Below are 17635 nucleotides of genomic sequence, written 5' to 3' on the forward strand. Positions count from 1 at the left end.
AAAAAAAAAAACTAATCTCAGAAGCATGATAACCAGTTCTTGAAGAGTATTATGTATCTTCACTGTAAGTTTCCTTAAATGGTGAGGCTGGAGGTTTCATTTCACATAGTTCTTCACAGGTACCTTTCTGAAACTCTTACATTTCCTTTTCAAATCTTCCACTCACAACAGCTACAATTTTTTTCCAACTCTCACCAGCACACCGCTCTCTCCAGGCCGTAATTCCCCAGTCCTGCCCTCTAGGCCAAAAGGACCCACTCCTCCCTGGAGCTGCACAGGCGGCGCTGGGATCACCGGGGCATCGAAACCCCCTGCCTGGTCCCCCCACCCCAGGGGGGAGTGCACAGAGCTCTTTCAACATGTGACTCATTTCTCACTGACCACCTTTCTCTTTCTTGAGAAGAATTTCTGGTGGGAAAAAACTCTTCACTGGAATATAATTTTTTTAATTGATTTTTTTTTTTTTTTTTTTAGAGAGAGAAAGAAACATCAATGTGAAAGAAAAACATCCATCAGCTGCCTCCTGCCCACCCCCTACTGGGGATCGAGCCTGTAACCCAGGCATATTCCCTGACTGGGAATTGAACCAGGACCTCTCAGTCCATGGGACGATGCTCAGTCCGCTGAGCCACACCAGCCAGGCTGGAATATAATTCTTTAAATTGAAGAATCAAATAAATGTGGTTGCTGAAAACTAAAATTAAATGTATGTTGTACATAAAAATGTACACGATCTATTATTAATTTGGGAGAGAGGATGGTTGGATAGAGGTTCCTCTAAATTCCCCTTCACTGCAGGATATGAGTCCTGTTTCCACTAATTCAGTGCGGCAGACAGGACTTGCTGTTCTGAACATGTTGTGTATATTCTCTACCACATCATTGTAGACACGAAAATACTACTCTTTGCCTTCTCGCTAAACATTTGTGTGTATAGCAGACTTCTCTAACCTCTAAGAATAACAAGAGAGAGGTTACATAACAGATAATTCAACTTTGAACACTCAACTTCACTGTTCCCTAAAGTCCCCTGGCTATTGACAACAACTCAACACTGAGTCCCTTAAAAGGTAGAAAGAGGACCCCAACTGAAAAGAGGAAAGACTTAAAAGGATCAAGAATATAGTCATTTAGCCTAAAAGTTCCTAAGAGCAAAAAGCAAGATAAGGATTTACCATTTATATTGAAGATCCTCAACCAGATCAACTACTGCTCCTTTCCTTATCCCGCAACATTCAAACTGTCCAGAGAAAAACATAATAGGGCTTCGCAGATATTTCTTTGAAGTATGTTATGTATTATAAATCCATTGTTTTCAGTAATAGTATTGCAGTACCAAATGTAAGGTCATTGGCTTTCATACTACTGTAGCAAATACGATACAAAAGAAAAAAGAGAAACAGAAACCATCTCACAAATGTGCATAAAATCTAAAAATATGTTTAATTTAGATTTTAATACGTATCTGTCTAGTTTTCACCATTTCCTTTTTCTCTCTCAGTTTTCTAAGTACACACACACACACACATGTATGGTATTGTTATGTTGTACAATAAATGCTCAACTACTATTTCAAATAAGACCATGGAGTTTCAAAAGAAATAAGAGTGATGGTTCCTATTTTGAGATTAGAGAACTGAAGCACAGAGGGTTAAATGCCTTCCTTACCACAAGGTCACAGAGAGAATCTGTGCTGTGGAGACAGAGAAGGGGTCTTTCCTTCCCTGCACGCTGTTTTATATGTTAACCATCATGCACATGCTAAGTCAATGGATGCTGGCACTTTACATAAATATATGATGATGCAGTGCTATATGTAATAAAAATCCGAAGCATGAAATGTGGAAGCAATTCAAGAAAACAGATCTCACGTTTTTGCCTTTGTCAGAGTCAGAATCTGACATGCTCTGATTAAAATTCAACATCTGCAGGCATTTAAAATTAAAATATACAGGTATTCGTGTTTTCCTCCTTCCACAATGTTTTATTGCTGCTTTTTTTCATCTTAAATATTAAAAACATTACATTATTTTATTTCATATGTCGAACTTCATGTCTCAGTATATTACACATCGCCCTTTCACCCCGAGCTCTGGTTCAAATCCAGCTCTTAGCTGAGGAAATAAAAAACATCTGAAAATATTTAGCAGACGCATCTCAAGGCCTAATGGACTACAGTTTACATTAACTTGACAAACACAACAAACAAACAGATTTGCCACAAATTAAAATGTTTACGTGAAAACATTCAGGAATGAGCAGTATAGAAAGGCCTCTCAGACAGACCTAAAAGCGATGCCCTGATTTCACAGGGAGTTTGAAACAAAGATGGAGAAAAATCTGGGCTGCACCTGTCCCACCCAAAACAGGTGAACAGGGGTCCAGATCCTAGAACCCGCCTCGGCCGTTTTGTGGCAGGAAAATGCAGTTTGGAAGGACTTGGGGGATGGAAGAAATAAGAGAAAACCCACTCTAACAGAAATTGTTACTCTTTGTTCATGCAAAAGTTGTGTATGGAGGCACATTGCTGGGTACTTTTCCGTTGGTGCCCTCCAGCAAGTCGAGAAAAGAAAGGTAACTTTGACTTAGAGACAAGTCAAAGAAAAGGTCTGTTTAGGAGACAATAGACCACAACATTAAATCCCCAGGAGCGAAGGATCACGTGCCTCAGAGGGTGCGGGGGGGGGAGCTGGAGTGATGGGCTGTGGGAGACTGAAGAGAATATGCCCCATATAAAGGCAAATGCCATGTGGTCCAAATAAAATATACCTGCAGGCCGCCCGTGTGTGATCCTTGCTCTACGGCTGCTCTCTAGGCCCCACCTTTGATGACGACAGGATCACCACTCTGATGGGTCCAGTCTCCGTCCTTCCCTCCACTGCCACCTCCTGCCTCCCTCACTGCTCATCTTTGACTATATGTACTTGCAATATAGGGAGAACAAATCATCCCCAACCCAAAGCCAGAAGTGCGGCGGGTATAAAAATCCTTCAGGGCACCTGGTAAACTGAGTGTTCTCAGGCCCGCTCCCAGAGAGTCTGATTCTGGAGGTTTGATATAAGGCCTGGGGAATATGCATGTTAGAGGTTGGCCATGTGACCCTGAGGCAGTGGGCATGCCCACACCTATCGCTGCTTCCTTCCTCTGCCTTTAGGGCTGGCATCCTAGGAAAGTCTCACCCAGGACCCGCCTTGTCCTTACAGAGGATCTAGTACGGCGGAGAAGAAAACAGAGCATTGCAGGTGACGGGACCAGTAACTGGGTGTATTCCATCCTGAGTCACCCTGACCTGGCAACTCATATCCTCCCCCAACTCCATTCTTAGTTGCACATCCCAGTCTTTAATGTGCTCCACTGGCCAACAGTTCTTCCTCTTTGCTTTTACTTCTTCACTCAATAGGAAGCATCAGGCCCTATCCTTTGATAGTAGAGAACATTTATATGGGGTGTGTGTGTGTGTGTGTGTGTGTAGTGACACTCCAGCTATGGTCAAGGAAATGCTAAGTTCAAGTTTGCCCTGAATCAAGCTGTTGTACTAATTCTTCAATGGTTGGGATTCTAATTTATGATAACGGCTTGAAATGTCTTTCATAGGTCCTTTCACCTGTTAGTAGTATAATTCAGAAATAGTTCATTCCCTCCTACCTTGTATATAAAGTTTCTGCCAAGAAACTCAATGGCCTTTCTCAAATGGCCTTCTCCTTTCTTTTCCTGACAAATACTTGAAAACAGAGCTACACTCAAGTATTCAAATTTGGTAGCGTTAACTCCACTAACATGACTGACGTTCCACTTACGTAAGGGGAAAAAATCATAAAAACCTCTGTTTCACTTGATACAATGTTTGACTAGTCCCTTAAAGAATAACTGGGATACTCTCACCAAGTGTCTTTAGTCCTGTCTTTACCACACCTGTCCCTGGAGTTTGTTGGTGAGCATCAATCCTTCTTCCCTAACACCCAGATCCCAAACAAGGACTGAGGTGGACCGATGGTGTCAGTCATCGGTGCTGTCCGGATTCCTAGCAGACATCTCGGTGATGGAGAGCAGTAGAGTTTATCTCCATTGTCTTTTGCATGTCTTCACCATAATATGCCTCTAGTCAAGGCTGATCAGATGAGAAAAAATATTTCCCTCTATTTAGGAATTTAATGGATCAACTCAGATTCAATTCATGAACTCAACTCAGTCCCATGTGACCAAGCTGAGACAATCAAGTGACTGAGGATGGGGTCTCTAGTGGAGAATGAAATGGGGATAGCTGTGTTTTCCCGTTGTGTGGTAGTTATTTGGGCAAGCACTCACAAAGCAGAAAATCAGTACTTTTTCTTCTGTTGGACATTGCTGTTTGGGCCAGTTACAATATGCAGATGCATTTCACACTTTCTGTGAAGGGTTTTGTTATGAGAAATACCACAAAGTGGGGTCAAAGGTGTGCTTTCCCAAAGAGCAGTTTTCAAGAGTAAGATAAAAGGAATTTTTACTGCTAAAAGTTAACTCACATTTACTTCCATAACAAACCACAGTACTGCAGTCTCTTTTAATAACCATATAACATGCCCTGGCCAGTGTGGCTTGGTTGGTTGAGCATCATCTCATGAACCAAAATGTCACCAGTTCGATTCCCAGTCAGGGCACATGCCCTGGTCGTGGGCTCGATCCCTAATAGTAGGTGTGCAGGAGGCAGCCGATCAATGTTTCTCTCTCTCTAAAATCAATAAAAACGTATGTATTTTTTAAAAAAACAAAGAAACACATAACACTATAGTAAGACCTGTCCTTACTTTCCAAAAGTCTACTATCTAGGTGACAGGCAAGACTTACTGTGAGGAAACACAGTCTAACGCCAAGGCCCAGCACTGTGTGTGCTTGGTCACAGTAGATATGTAATCATGTCTTGCATGCACAATAAATGAATGTTAAAATTTGAGGTACAAATGGTAAATTCTATAGATCGATATATATAACATGTGGACTTTCTTGAGCTCCTCTGACTGTGGAACCTCCCCTGGGAATCGTGTTCCCCGGAGCTCACTTGGGTCCTCTAGCTCAGGCACACTCTGTGGGAGAGGTGAAATTCCTAGAGGGTGTTGCTAGGAGCAAAGAATTAGATGGACAAGGGGGAAATACAGGCCGAGAGAATAAAAGAAAGGTAAGGTGGAAATCAAAATGAACATAGAGCACGGGAGGTCAGAGAAATTTACCCAAATGGTTATAACTTAGATCACTAGAAAGTGAGCTGGTTTTTACAGTATTATGCCTGGCCAAACAGCACCTGTTTTAGCTGAAATAGACAGTGAAAGCCTGAGGTAAACTTGTGACAGTGCACTAGGCACTTAGATTTATATTCTCTTGGAAAACTAGCAATCAGTTAAACCATATTTGAGGGCCAGAACACAGACCACCAAGCATAATAGTTTCACAGTTCTCTTATTAGAAGCATCTGGAGAAATTGTGTATGAGGCAGGTCACAAGATGAAAGAGGACTATGGGGGAAAGTCTTATTTATTTTATTTTTTTCCAAGTTAAGAGATACCAAGACTACATTTGATGTTTTTGTTTCTTCACTGATTTCTTCCGTATCTCATAATGGTCTTCTGCGGGAATGGTCATTTCTTACATCTCCTTTACTTTCTTTTCTTTTTCAGGATGCTTTTTCTTCTGAATAAATTTTCTGGAAAATTTAGGTTTGAACAGGCTTTTGATCCTGTCTGTTTTGCATGGGCAGTTAATTAGTCGCATTTGCTGAGTGAATTGCTGATTCTTTATATCAGTTTCCTCTTTTGCTGTAAAGGAAATGAGCCAGAAGATGGTCTTTAAAAATCTCCTTATTCTTCTCCCTTACAGCTATTTTTGATGTTGAGACAAGGCCTGTCAGGTGAAGGACATTCATGTCCCATCTAAACCCCCTCTTAGGATCACCACGCCCGAGACAGCCCTTTTCCTCCGCTCACACCCTGTCTACGCAGCACCACCACCACACCCAATCACTCTGGATGCGTATGATGTTTTTACAGGTCTGTCTTTTCTACCAGAATGTGAAATGCTTGATTTAGGGGCCATATGTTTTTCATCTTTGCTTACCTAATCCTATTTCAGGATGCAACACCCAGAGGCAGTATGTCCTGACGGTTAGGAACATAGGCTCTTGCCCTGAGTGGGTGGGATCTTGGCTCGGCCAACTCAAAGGTTGTATGGTCTTTGGAAATTTGCTTACGTCTCTATGCTTCTGTTTATTCACCTCTGAAATGAGGATAAAAATAACAGTTATGTCTTTCTGGTGGAATTAAATAAGGCTAGAGTACTTAGAACAATGATTTCAAATATTAGCTTCTTTTTCAAGAATTGACAGAGACTGGATGTTCAGTAAAAGTTCGAATAAAAGAATAAGTTTACTAAAATAGGAGGTCACATGGGAATAGATTGATTATAGAAATGTAAATATAGAATTTGTGGGGAAAACAAAGTTAAATAAGATACCATCCATACCAGCATGAAAATTACAGTCTACAACGGAAATTAAGACATGCACCTGAGTAATTACAGCACGAGATGGAATCTGATAAATGCTTGGTAAGAAGAAACAAAGTCTAGCAGGAGTCGGGAGAGTAGAGATGATTTACAACAGAGGGAATCAGTAAAGTCTGCGTGGCTGAGTCTGATATATTTTTCAACAGAAAAGGACTGTGTTTACACAGTATCTGATCCATCATCTCCCCCTGCTTTCTTCCCCGTGGAGATTAGGAGATTAACAAAAATTCTTCTTTACAATGCCTAGAAATTGAGATTTAGAAAGCCAAATGTGCACCTTGTTTGGGCTACTAACTTAAAGTTATGAAGTTATGTTTCCAAGTTATGTTTTTGAACAAGGACAGAGGATGGGTATCCCTAAAAGGTTGTTTGCTGTTTTGTGCAACCAGAAAACCGTGGCTGCCAAGCACCAGAGGCATATGCATGAGCGTAACACCAGGAGAGCAGCCAAGACCCCACTTGGGCTGCTCTCAGTGTTTGTCAAAAGTGGCTGTTTTTCCAAGCAGACTGCATTGTGTTCCAGGAGATCCATCACACTTGTGTTTGTGGTTACAGAGCAGGAATCAAAATGATGGGGTGATGGGTGCTGGGGCCAAAGGAAAAGATGCTCCAGATCAGAGGGTCCTCCTTTGCCAGGTCCTTTTCAAGAACAAGAACATTTTTGGAATCAAAATGTAATGACTGACCTTGAAGGAACCCATCCCCAGGGTTTACTCTCAGGGAGTTTCAGACACTTGGGAAACCCGACACAGCCACTGGGAACCTTCACCCAACCTATGTAGGGTGCAGAACCAGTTTACATTAGTCCAGTGATGTAAAGACTTCTCTAATTCTGGAGCATTAAGTCACAGTTTTGGAGTTTGGATGACTCTGGGATATAAACCCAGATTTTCACACCCTACAAACATATGCACTCCTAACTGCATCAAGACCATTGTTAATTATTTTTCTGAAATTAAAACTGTAAAGTCATTAAAATTTGAGCCAAAATACATACCTATCTTTAAAAGTTTTTTTTTCAACTTTCCAATAGCTCTATTTTTGAAATCACGATACTTGTTTTTCATTGACTCAACACACTTGACTGGTTTCATTCACCGAATCCGAGTCAAGTGCAGAATTTTAAGTACTCAGCTAGTACCATTCCCTAAAGTATATCTCCAGGGTCTTCAAAGTGCACGATCACCACTTCTTCTTTGCTGAACCCTCATCCTGTCTCACTCTAGGCTCCTTCAGATGGAATAATCTCCTTCAGATGGAGCACCTCAAGCTGTTCCTACCACCGTTTCAGCAGATTCCTCATCACTCTCTTCTCCTCTTAGTCCTTGCAGTCCTATAAGCGGATAATACCTTTATCTCCAGAGCTATTGGCTATTTTAGTTGTGACTCTCTCCTCCCTCTAGGGAGGCCTGCCTCTAGGTCCTATATTCTCTCCCAGACAGCACCTTTCCAGCTCTTTCTCCTTGGACCTAGAACATATACCTACGTCTGTCTATTTCTTAAAAGGCTATAATCTTATCACCATCATCACTTTTATCATCTATCATTTATTGATGACCATACGCCAGGCACTGTGCTAAGAACTTTATGTTATTATTTCATTTAATCCTCAAAATAATATTATAAATTAAGAAATATTTCTGTCCTTCAAGCTAACGTCCAAAGCTCAGCTCCTGCGATGGGCTATCTAATTCTACTGTTTGGTTACTTTGTCCAGTCCTCTGTTTACTCTGACCTGCTTTCTGTTTTCATACAGTCTTCTAAAACCGTTCCTACAAGTGTGTCCAGATAAAGTTGACCACCTCCTTGAACATACCCCCTTATCCCTATAGATTCTTGGACCACTTCACATTCCAGTGACCCATTTCTCCTTGATTACTCCCTTATACATCCACGCAAGGTTTATTTCTAGACCCCCCCTTCTATACTGACTCTGTTGGGGTGTTAACATGCTTCTGTGGTTTAGTTCTCAGGGGAAGCATCTGAACCGTCACCCAACCTATGAATTATTTCAAACGTCTCTTCAATCCGATAAGACACCACTTTCCAAAGGTTGTACACAGATATCTTTAGTAACCCTATGTTTATATACAAGAATTTTAGGAAAACATATAAATTGCCCATTAAATTTAAGACTCCATAAATATTGCTGCTTGGGAACTATTTGGGATTTTTAAAACGATTGAATAAAGAAATATTAAGTAAATAAGAGTGTGATTATTCACAGGGAACACAAATTGTGACAGTAACATTCAAATTATGAAAACTGTTATAGAATGTCTTGTTCTGATAACAGTCTGACGAATACGGTAGACCCAGAAACATGGAAGTAGGGCACAGACTGACATCCCTCAGAAGAGGGGGTGGGGGGGGTGGGAAGAGATAAACCACAGAACCTATATGCATGTATGCATAACCAATGGACATGGACAACTAAGCCGGGGACGGAGTGGGGGTGGGGTGGGGAGGGGGTGCCAATGGGGTAAGAAAGGTGAAATATCTGTAACAAAAAAATAAATAAAAAATTTTAAAAAAAAGAATGTCTTGTTCTGTTGTCAAGAAGCAAACAGTCCCCCAAATTCCTAATTATTTTTTCTTCTTTCTCTGTCTCTAAGTTCTTTTACCTTACTTATTATATTCAATGATATCCTCTAACTTCTCAGTCATTGAAATAATCCACATCTCTCTATTTCCTTCATTCTTTCTATCTAGTTGTCTCCAAGTTCTGCAATCCTATTTTGTTTTAAGAGAGAGAGTAAGGGAGAGGTAGAAACATCGATGTGAGAAAGATACATCAGCTGCCTCCTGCACACCCTTGACTGGGGATCGAGCCCATAACCCAGGCATGTGCCCTGACCAGGAATTGAACCAGAACCTCTCGTCCATGGGACAACACTCAATCCACTGAGCCACACCAGCTGGGTGGCAATCATGTTTTTAATCCCATAGCCAAAACCCTAGTTAAAAATGTATCAAACACCCCCCTAACTGTCATCCAGCAAAAGTTATTCTAGAGCTACTTTAAATTATATGCCAAGTAAAAGCAAAAATTTGTAGCTGCATACATAACTATTGTTTCCTCCCTAATTTCCAGTGCCATGAAAATTGGGAGAAGGCCATTTGCAGATAGGCTCCATAGCTAGGGAGGTAAGTTTGCAGGATAGGGCTGTCTCAAACTTCTTACAGTAATATCAGAACAAGTGAAACTATTGCTGTTTCCCAAATGCATACCCTCAGCTAGCCCAGTGCCTGACTCCATCACACCTGTTGTCCACAGATTTTCTCCTGAGTGACCCTCACTGCCCCCATCGTCCTCCACCATCAATTCTATGAAGTTCAGCCCGAGACTTCCCCTTACCAGTTCCCCAACCCTCTACCAAACTTGGTCATCACATCTGATGGAGCTCCTGCCCCAACAACAGTCCACTTTTCTGTGTTTCCTCTCTCTTACGGCGATTTCTTTATTTGACATCATTTCTCCCACCATCCCCAGAGAAAGATGCTTCTACCTGTAGTCTGTTCCAACTCTCTCCACCTTCCGATCTAGAGTTTCAGACCACAATTTGGTTCCACAATCACTCAGCAAACCCCACTGAAGCATACCCTGCCCACTTACCCCAGCCTCTTCATGAATTTCAGATTTCTACCAATCTCCCAATACACTTTCATCCTCTCAGGTGCTGCTAGAACCTGGCCGAATTTTCCTTTTTCTCTTATTCAAGGCCTTTGGTGACTTTGATATCCAGCCCCCAGGACTTTTCTCATTGTTCTTCACCCTTCTGTCACTTGTCTTAGCTGACCTAATCCTCCTTAAATCCAAGTCCCCCTTTGCTTTCATGGCACATCCTTCTGCTTATTCCTTTTTACCTCCAACCACTGCTTCTCTGTCTCCTCTTGTTCTTCCTTCTCTGTTCCCTAAGTTACTGTGTCCTCTATGACTCCGTTCTGATTTCTGTTTTTATCTTCCCCCTCTAGATAGCTCATCAACTACAATAAGTCTAACCTGATAAAACTCCACGCTGATAAATCTGTCATTCTGACACCTTTACAAAGCTTGGTGGCCATTTTCATTTGCTTAGCGAGCTGTTCCCTCTATATGTATTTTTGGCATCCCAGTATAAACTTATTTTCTCTCTCCCCTCCTGGTTCCCTTATTTCTATTAGCGGGACGTTTTCCAGTTATACAAGTTCAAACACTGCTGCTCCTTTTCTCTCCCTGGACACATCTATCAACTCCTGTCAACTGTTCTCTTGTTTCACCTTTCAACTGGTCTCTTTTCTTTTTTTATCCTCACTCGAGGACATTTTGTTTTGTTTTGCTTTGCATTAATCTTCAGATAGAGTGGGACGGAGAGAGAGAGGAAGAGAGAGAACGAAACTGATGTGTGTCTCTCACATCGACTGGTTGCCACCCACACAACTCCAACTGGGGACAGGGACAAACTGCAACTGAGGTACGTGCCCTTAGCCGGAACCAAACCCGGGTCTCTCTGGACCATGGGCCAATGCTCTAACTGCTGAGCCAAACCGGCCAGGGCTGGTCTCTTTTTTTTTTATTACAAAGTGAATGTTAGTATTCCTTAAAAAGGTGAATATCACTATGTTCATTTTACAAGTAAAAATTTGGAGGTTAAGTATTTTTCCCAGTGTTACACATCCCGTAAACTATAGTGGGACAGAATTAAAATTCAGGTCAGTCTTTGGTGAGAACCTAGGCTTTTCCCTTTCATCAAGCTGCTTCTTAAAAATAAGAATAATATAAAATGTGTATAATTAGAAATAAATGGGTCTATTTTTTTAAATTCTTTTCTGTTCTATAAAAGCCTGTATTAATTCATTGAGTTCTTATTTCAAAAAAACCAACTCTACCTACCTATAAATGACAGAAGCAATTGAGAGTGAGGTTGGACAATATCAGCTTTGGAATATGGACTTTATCTGCTTCCCAGTTCCATACGCCAGCGCTGGAAACCTGGCAATCACCCAGCTGCTCCCTCCTTGCTTTCCTTGTCTGTAACAGGAGTGGTCCCGCTGCAGCTGTTGTGAGGCCTACGTGAAATCTAATGTGGACAGGTGTTTGGAAAACTCTAAGTGCTCAAATATGCAACACAAATGATACCTTTAACCGGCTTTGGATGAGCACATAGCATGAGGAGCTGCCCCTGCAGGGACTTTCATAGGTGACAGAACCTTCTAGGCAGGGAGAGGCCCAGGAAGGTACACAGCTACGGAAAATCCAGGTGCCGGAAACACAGAGTTACTTACACACATTAATCAGCAATATAAATATTAGGCTCATATATGATATTTGGATCCGTTTATTCATTGTCCAAAGCCAAGCATAAGTTAGTTTTATCAAACATTTATCAGGTATACCCTAAGGGTCCCTTGACTAATGAAATGATTAATAGCCAATGTCTGACTATATTCTATGACTTGAGCATCCAATCTCCAAAATACTTACAAATAAAAGACCTAATTCAAACGAACCTGGTCACCTGTGTATGTGAAAAGTATAATCTAATTTCATAACATAAATGCCACTCACATTCATGCCTTATACCCTTTTCCCCAAGTCTGAATCCTGACACCGTATCTCATCATCTCTATTGAATCGGGATGACTATCCTCTCCTTTGCAATGGCCTTTGGGTCTCCCCTTCAGTCAGCATTACATTCTATTACCACAGCCATCCTGCTTCTTCCTGTCATTACATACTCACCATCCCTGCTTTTCTGAGCCAGTAAAATTTCCATTTCCCTTCCTGTCAGGGGTAAGTGCCTACCAACTACCAACTTCAATTTATCAGCTCCTTCTTCTCTTCACAGCCTTTGTTTGGTTTTAACCAACCATTTTACTAGTCCACTTGAACTTTCCCTGAACCATTCACAAATCCTGCCGCCTATGTGACCTACTCTACAACAACTTACCCAATCTGACTTCTCAAATCAAAGATCTAAATATTTCTCTTCCTCTCCAAAGTCCTCCAGGGTTAAAAAAAAATTAGATAAAAAGTTTCCCTCACTCCAATAACCTACTCAGATATCCATTCACCTGAAACAAGAAACCACTCAGCAATCCACCGAAATATTGATTTTGAAACGTAGCAGGCTCTCCACTTTATTGTTGCATCACTGCTCATTGTTGCCCTGACATGATCTAGGGAGACTATAATCTATCTTAGGCAGTGAGCATCTGACGTATTGTCTCTGAAGCACTAGTACTACCTCCTAACTCTGCGAGGCATGACGCCATTCTCAGCGTAATATTCATTTCTGCCAACTTCTGATTGGGGACATGTGGTGTGGACACAGCAGAACGAAGAGATGGCACGGAATATGTGAATATACTAAATATGCCTGAGTATTAGGCAAAATTTTCTCCCAAATATTATCCCTTTTAAAAAAGAGTCATATCTCACCCTGGCTGGTATGGCTCAGTTGGTTAGACTGTCATCCTATACACCAAAAGTTCGCAGGTTCAATTCCCAGTAAGGGCACATTCCCAGGTTGCAGGTTGGATCCCAGGTCAGGGTGGATATGAAAGGCAATTGATCGATGTTTTCTTCTCCCTCTCCCCCTCCCCCTACCCCTCCTCTTCCCTCTTCCTCTTCCTTTCTCTTTCCCTGAAATCAATAAGAACATATCCTCGGGTGAGGATTTAAAAAAAAACAAAAAACAGTAATCTAATATTAAGTATTTGCCAAGCATCTTATACCATGAGGATGTTCTCTCAATTACTTTATTCTAAACAACAAAAAACCACCACTAGATGGGAGGATTAATTAGATTGAAATGGCCTCCATCAATGTTAGTTTTAGAAACTTATAGGAATTAACTGATATGAGCAGCTTTAAAAAAAAAAAATACCATATCAGAATGGCCACCATCAACAAATCATCAAACAACAAGTGTTGGCGAGGGTGTGGAGAAAAGGGGACTCTAGTACACTGCTGGTGGGAATGCAGACTAGTGCAACCACTATGGAAAACAATATGGTGTTACCTCAAAAAATTAAAAATGGAACTGCCATTTGACCCAGTGATCCCACTTCTAGGAATATACCCTAAGAAGCCTGAAACACCAATCAGAAAGAATGTATGTACCCCCATGTTTGTAGCAGCACTATTTACAATAGCTAAGATCTGGAAACAGCCCAAATGTCCATCAGTAGACGAATTGATAAAAAAAAGCTGTGGTATATATACACGATGGAGTACTATGCAGCTGTAAGAAAGAAAGATCTCTTATCCTTTGAGACGACATAGAGGGACCTGGAGAGTATTATCCTAAGCGAAACAAGCCAAGCAGAGAAAGACAAATATCAGATGATCTCACTTATTTGTGGAATATAATGAATATGACAGTCTGAAGAACGGGGTAGTTCCAGAGACGTGAAAGTGGGGTACAGACTGACAATCCCCGGAAGAGGAGTTGGGGGGGAGACAAACCACAGAATTTATATGCATGTATGCATGAACAATGGACCTGGACGACAAAGCCGGGGACAGGGCAGGGAGGTGGGGAGGGGGTATCAATGGGGGGAAAAGGAGAAACATCCGTAACAAAAATAAATTAATTAATTAAAAAATTTTAAAATACCATAGATTTAGCCATTGTTCTGGGATGTTTGTCAGTCTTACATGTTGGATAGCATGTGAAATGAGACTTTCAAGGTTCACTTAAGTGGTTCTATTCTGGGAACCATGAAGAGATTTATTTTTAATTCTAATATTATACAAATGGGTACATTTGGCTGAGATAAAATTTGTCATACAGTATTACACACTCAGATTCAAAAACTGAAATAAGAGTGATGGCAACAGGCTCTAGAAAACTGTATTTGGTGACTCAAAAAACAGCTCTAGTGATGGTGAAGTTTCTGCTGCATCTCGGCTGTCTCCAAGATTCATGCGAAGAGCACAGGAAAAAACTGTCAGATGTGAACTCAAAAAATTGGTTCTAAGATAATATACCAGTATATATAAGATGTGATATACAAATGTACATGTGAGATTAGATTAACAAGTTAAAGAGCATTGATAAACATTTAACTCATGAATATCCATTATACTTCCCATACTTAAGGTAACCAAAAGGTTTATTTAAAGATTACATCATGAGAAAAATGGTGTCTCAACATATATTGAGTCTGGCTTTACGTTTGGGCACTTGTAGGTGCATGAATGCATGTAATGGGGGTGCAGGTCAGTTTCGATGGACGGACAGCTGGTGGAGGGACTGACTCAGGATAAAAGACCCATAATATATTTTCTTACTGTCTCACAGCAGCATCATAAGCGTGTCCTGTACTAAGAAGGATTGGGACACACTGATCTAGAGACAAGAACGAATTCATTTTAGCTCATTTTGTTCTATTCCCAGAACTGCAAGTGCTCACTGCATATTATTCATTGATAGGACGTGCCACAAGGCTGTTGACGCACTATCTTTCTAATTTGTTACATAACACAAAAGAATGGAATCTGAAAAACACAAAAGGTGGAGAAATGTTCAGCATCATAAAATCATGCATGGTACATATTTAACCCTGTCTATAAGTTCCTTCAGTATTTGTTGAAACCCACTGTTGGGCTTTTTCCTAGCTAAAAGGTCTTCTTTTGTTGAGCAATTTTAATGTATAGTCACATTTTGAACTGTTGCCAGCTCAAATTCTTGCATTAGGCTCATGGCTGCCTGTTCCACCAAGACAAATAAGAACTGGCCCAACCCCTCGTTTGAGTTCATTGTTCGTGGTGCTGAGCAGTGATTTTCCATATCTGCCTGTCTTTGCGTTCACCCCAGGAGGAAGGGTGAGCCTGGTTTATTGAGTTCTCATTTCTCACAAAGCAGCAACATCTGGAGGGCTGAGCAGCCTGTTGGCAGGTCCAGCCCAAAGGAATTCAGCCATAGTTCCGATTGGCTCTTATCAGTAGGTGTCACTAAAGACAGCTTCAGAGACAGAAAAATAAATAGGCCAATTAAGCAATGCCAAGAACAGACTATTTTATAACCATCTCTGCTCTTTTTATTGTTATTCCAACTCCAAAAGTTTCAAGATTCAAATTATTCTCTGGCTTCTTTGTTTCCCTGCTGCAGATGAACATTTTTCCGTTTTCCCAGTGCCTTCCTTTAGAGTTCGAGTGTGGGACATTTCATTAATAAACGTACTTTGTGGTGTCTGATGTAGTGCATTAGCAAAATGAAAACAGATGGAGATGAACTCGAACGCTTTATTGCAATGAAGCTACAGCCACCTGTTCATCTGCACGCAGGCTAATGAACGAGTCGGCAGCTCCTTTCTCTCTGCAATGACACACGGCACATGCCACCCCAGCCTTGCCCTGTGTCCCCAGACGATGCAAATATGGGAATCCCGGTGTGAGACACACTTTTCTGATGAGGTCAGAGGGGAACACCCAGGCCTCTTTCTAGAGAAGGGCCGTACTTATTCACAATGGCCACCTTGCTCACAGGCTTCATTTTTAGGTGACTGACGCTTTCCCACTTGCAAAGATATAAGCCTACTGGAGAACTCGACATTCGATCTGCAAATCCAAGCAACACCATATGTAGAGAGAATAGGTCACTGATATTCTGAATTAGCAGATACCTCATATATTTTCATTCATATTTGCGTAAAAACAGTTGGTAACCATTCAAAGCATGAATTGTGTTTGCAAAATTGACTGTGAACAGCACAATGTCTAGCACATGGTAGGTATCCAGGCAATGTTGATCAAATGAGTGAGGTATCTGCTAACTCGGAGTATCTGTCAAGTGTTCTATGAGGATCATGCATATGGCCTCTGCCACCCTTGGTCTATGCTAGATTTGCATGCATTTTGGTGGATAATTTTATTCTTTCTGGTTTCAGGTGTATTACAACTACCTCAGGTAGGTAGATCCTTAGGGTTGAAAACCAAGCCAATGACTTTAACTCCAAATTACTTACAATTACAAATGTAAAGGCAAGTAATAGCTAATGATAATAACCACAGCTGTCGTTTATTGAGTACATACTCTGTGCCAGACTGCATTTCATAAATTACTTCATGTAATTTCACCACAACCTTATCTTCATTTTACATACAAGAAAACTGGGACCTAACCTCATTAAGTTATTTATTTAAGGGAACACCGTTAGAAAATTAAAAAGCCAGTTTTAAGACAGGTTTGTCTGACTCTAAACTGTTCTTTTAACCAAGTACTTTACAACCTCTCTTCTAACATGTAACTAATATTAATAAATCTTAATAGAGGGGATGGAGGGTATTTCTGGGAGAGGAAAGAAAGGGAGAGTAATCTGTACTGTGGGATTTATTACTGGGTTTTGGTGTTTAATAAATGCTGAGGGGAAAAGCATTGCTTGTTCCCATGGCTGAGGATTATTTATATTCACAGCACTGCCATCTGATCTCCAAGCTCAACGATTAATAACCAGTGGCCCTAATTTTCATCACGCACATTCTTCCAGGCATCGTTCTGCAATTTCAGACTCTCAAGTCCAAATCACATGATGTCACTTTCATTTATTGGGTATAATTACTAAATTATAAAGGCCATAAGTTCACATTCTTGTATTCTCAAAAAAAAAAAAAATGGTTCTATTAATTGAAAATCACACAATTTTCCGAACCCACTGGCCCCAGATTCTCCCACCTCCGCAGGTCCTCTACATAGAACCGACAGAGGCCTCTCCAGCAAGAATGCCAGAAGCCAGCCTAATCCCCCTATTTCAGATTTAAAGTTTCCAAACCTAAAGGAACCCATATCCAGGTATTGCTTACACATTTGAACAGATTCCATTATTCATAAACTACTGAAATACTTAGTTTTTTAATAAGATAGTTTTTCCAGAAATATTTTATCCTCTACCAAGGCATAACATGTCCACCACAGACAGACATACACCATCACATTTCAAAAAAATGTAGCTTATCTATCATCCCAGCTGAAGAACATCCTTGTGGAATTCTATTTGTAACAGGCTTATGCTCAGAAGCTATCTGTAGATGTTAATCCACACAACATATAAGAGTCATCCGAATGGCTAGTGAGAGAGGAGCATTTAGTGGGTGGTTGCCATTCTTTTTGTGAAGATC

This window comes from Molossus molossus, unplaced genomic scaffold (genome assembly GCF_014108415.1).
Source record: "Molossus molossus isolate mMolMol1 unplaced genomic scaffold, mMolMol1.p scaffold_m16_p_1, whole genome shotgun sequence".
NCBI lineage: Eukaryota > Metazoa > Chordata > Mammalia > Chiroptera > Molossidae > Molossus > Molossus molossus.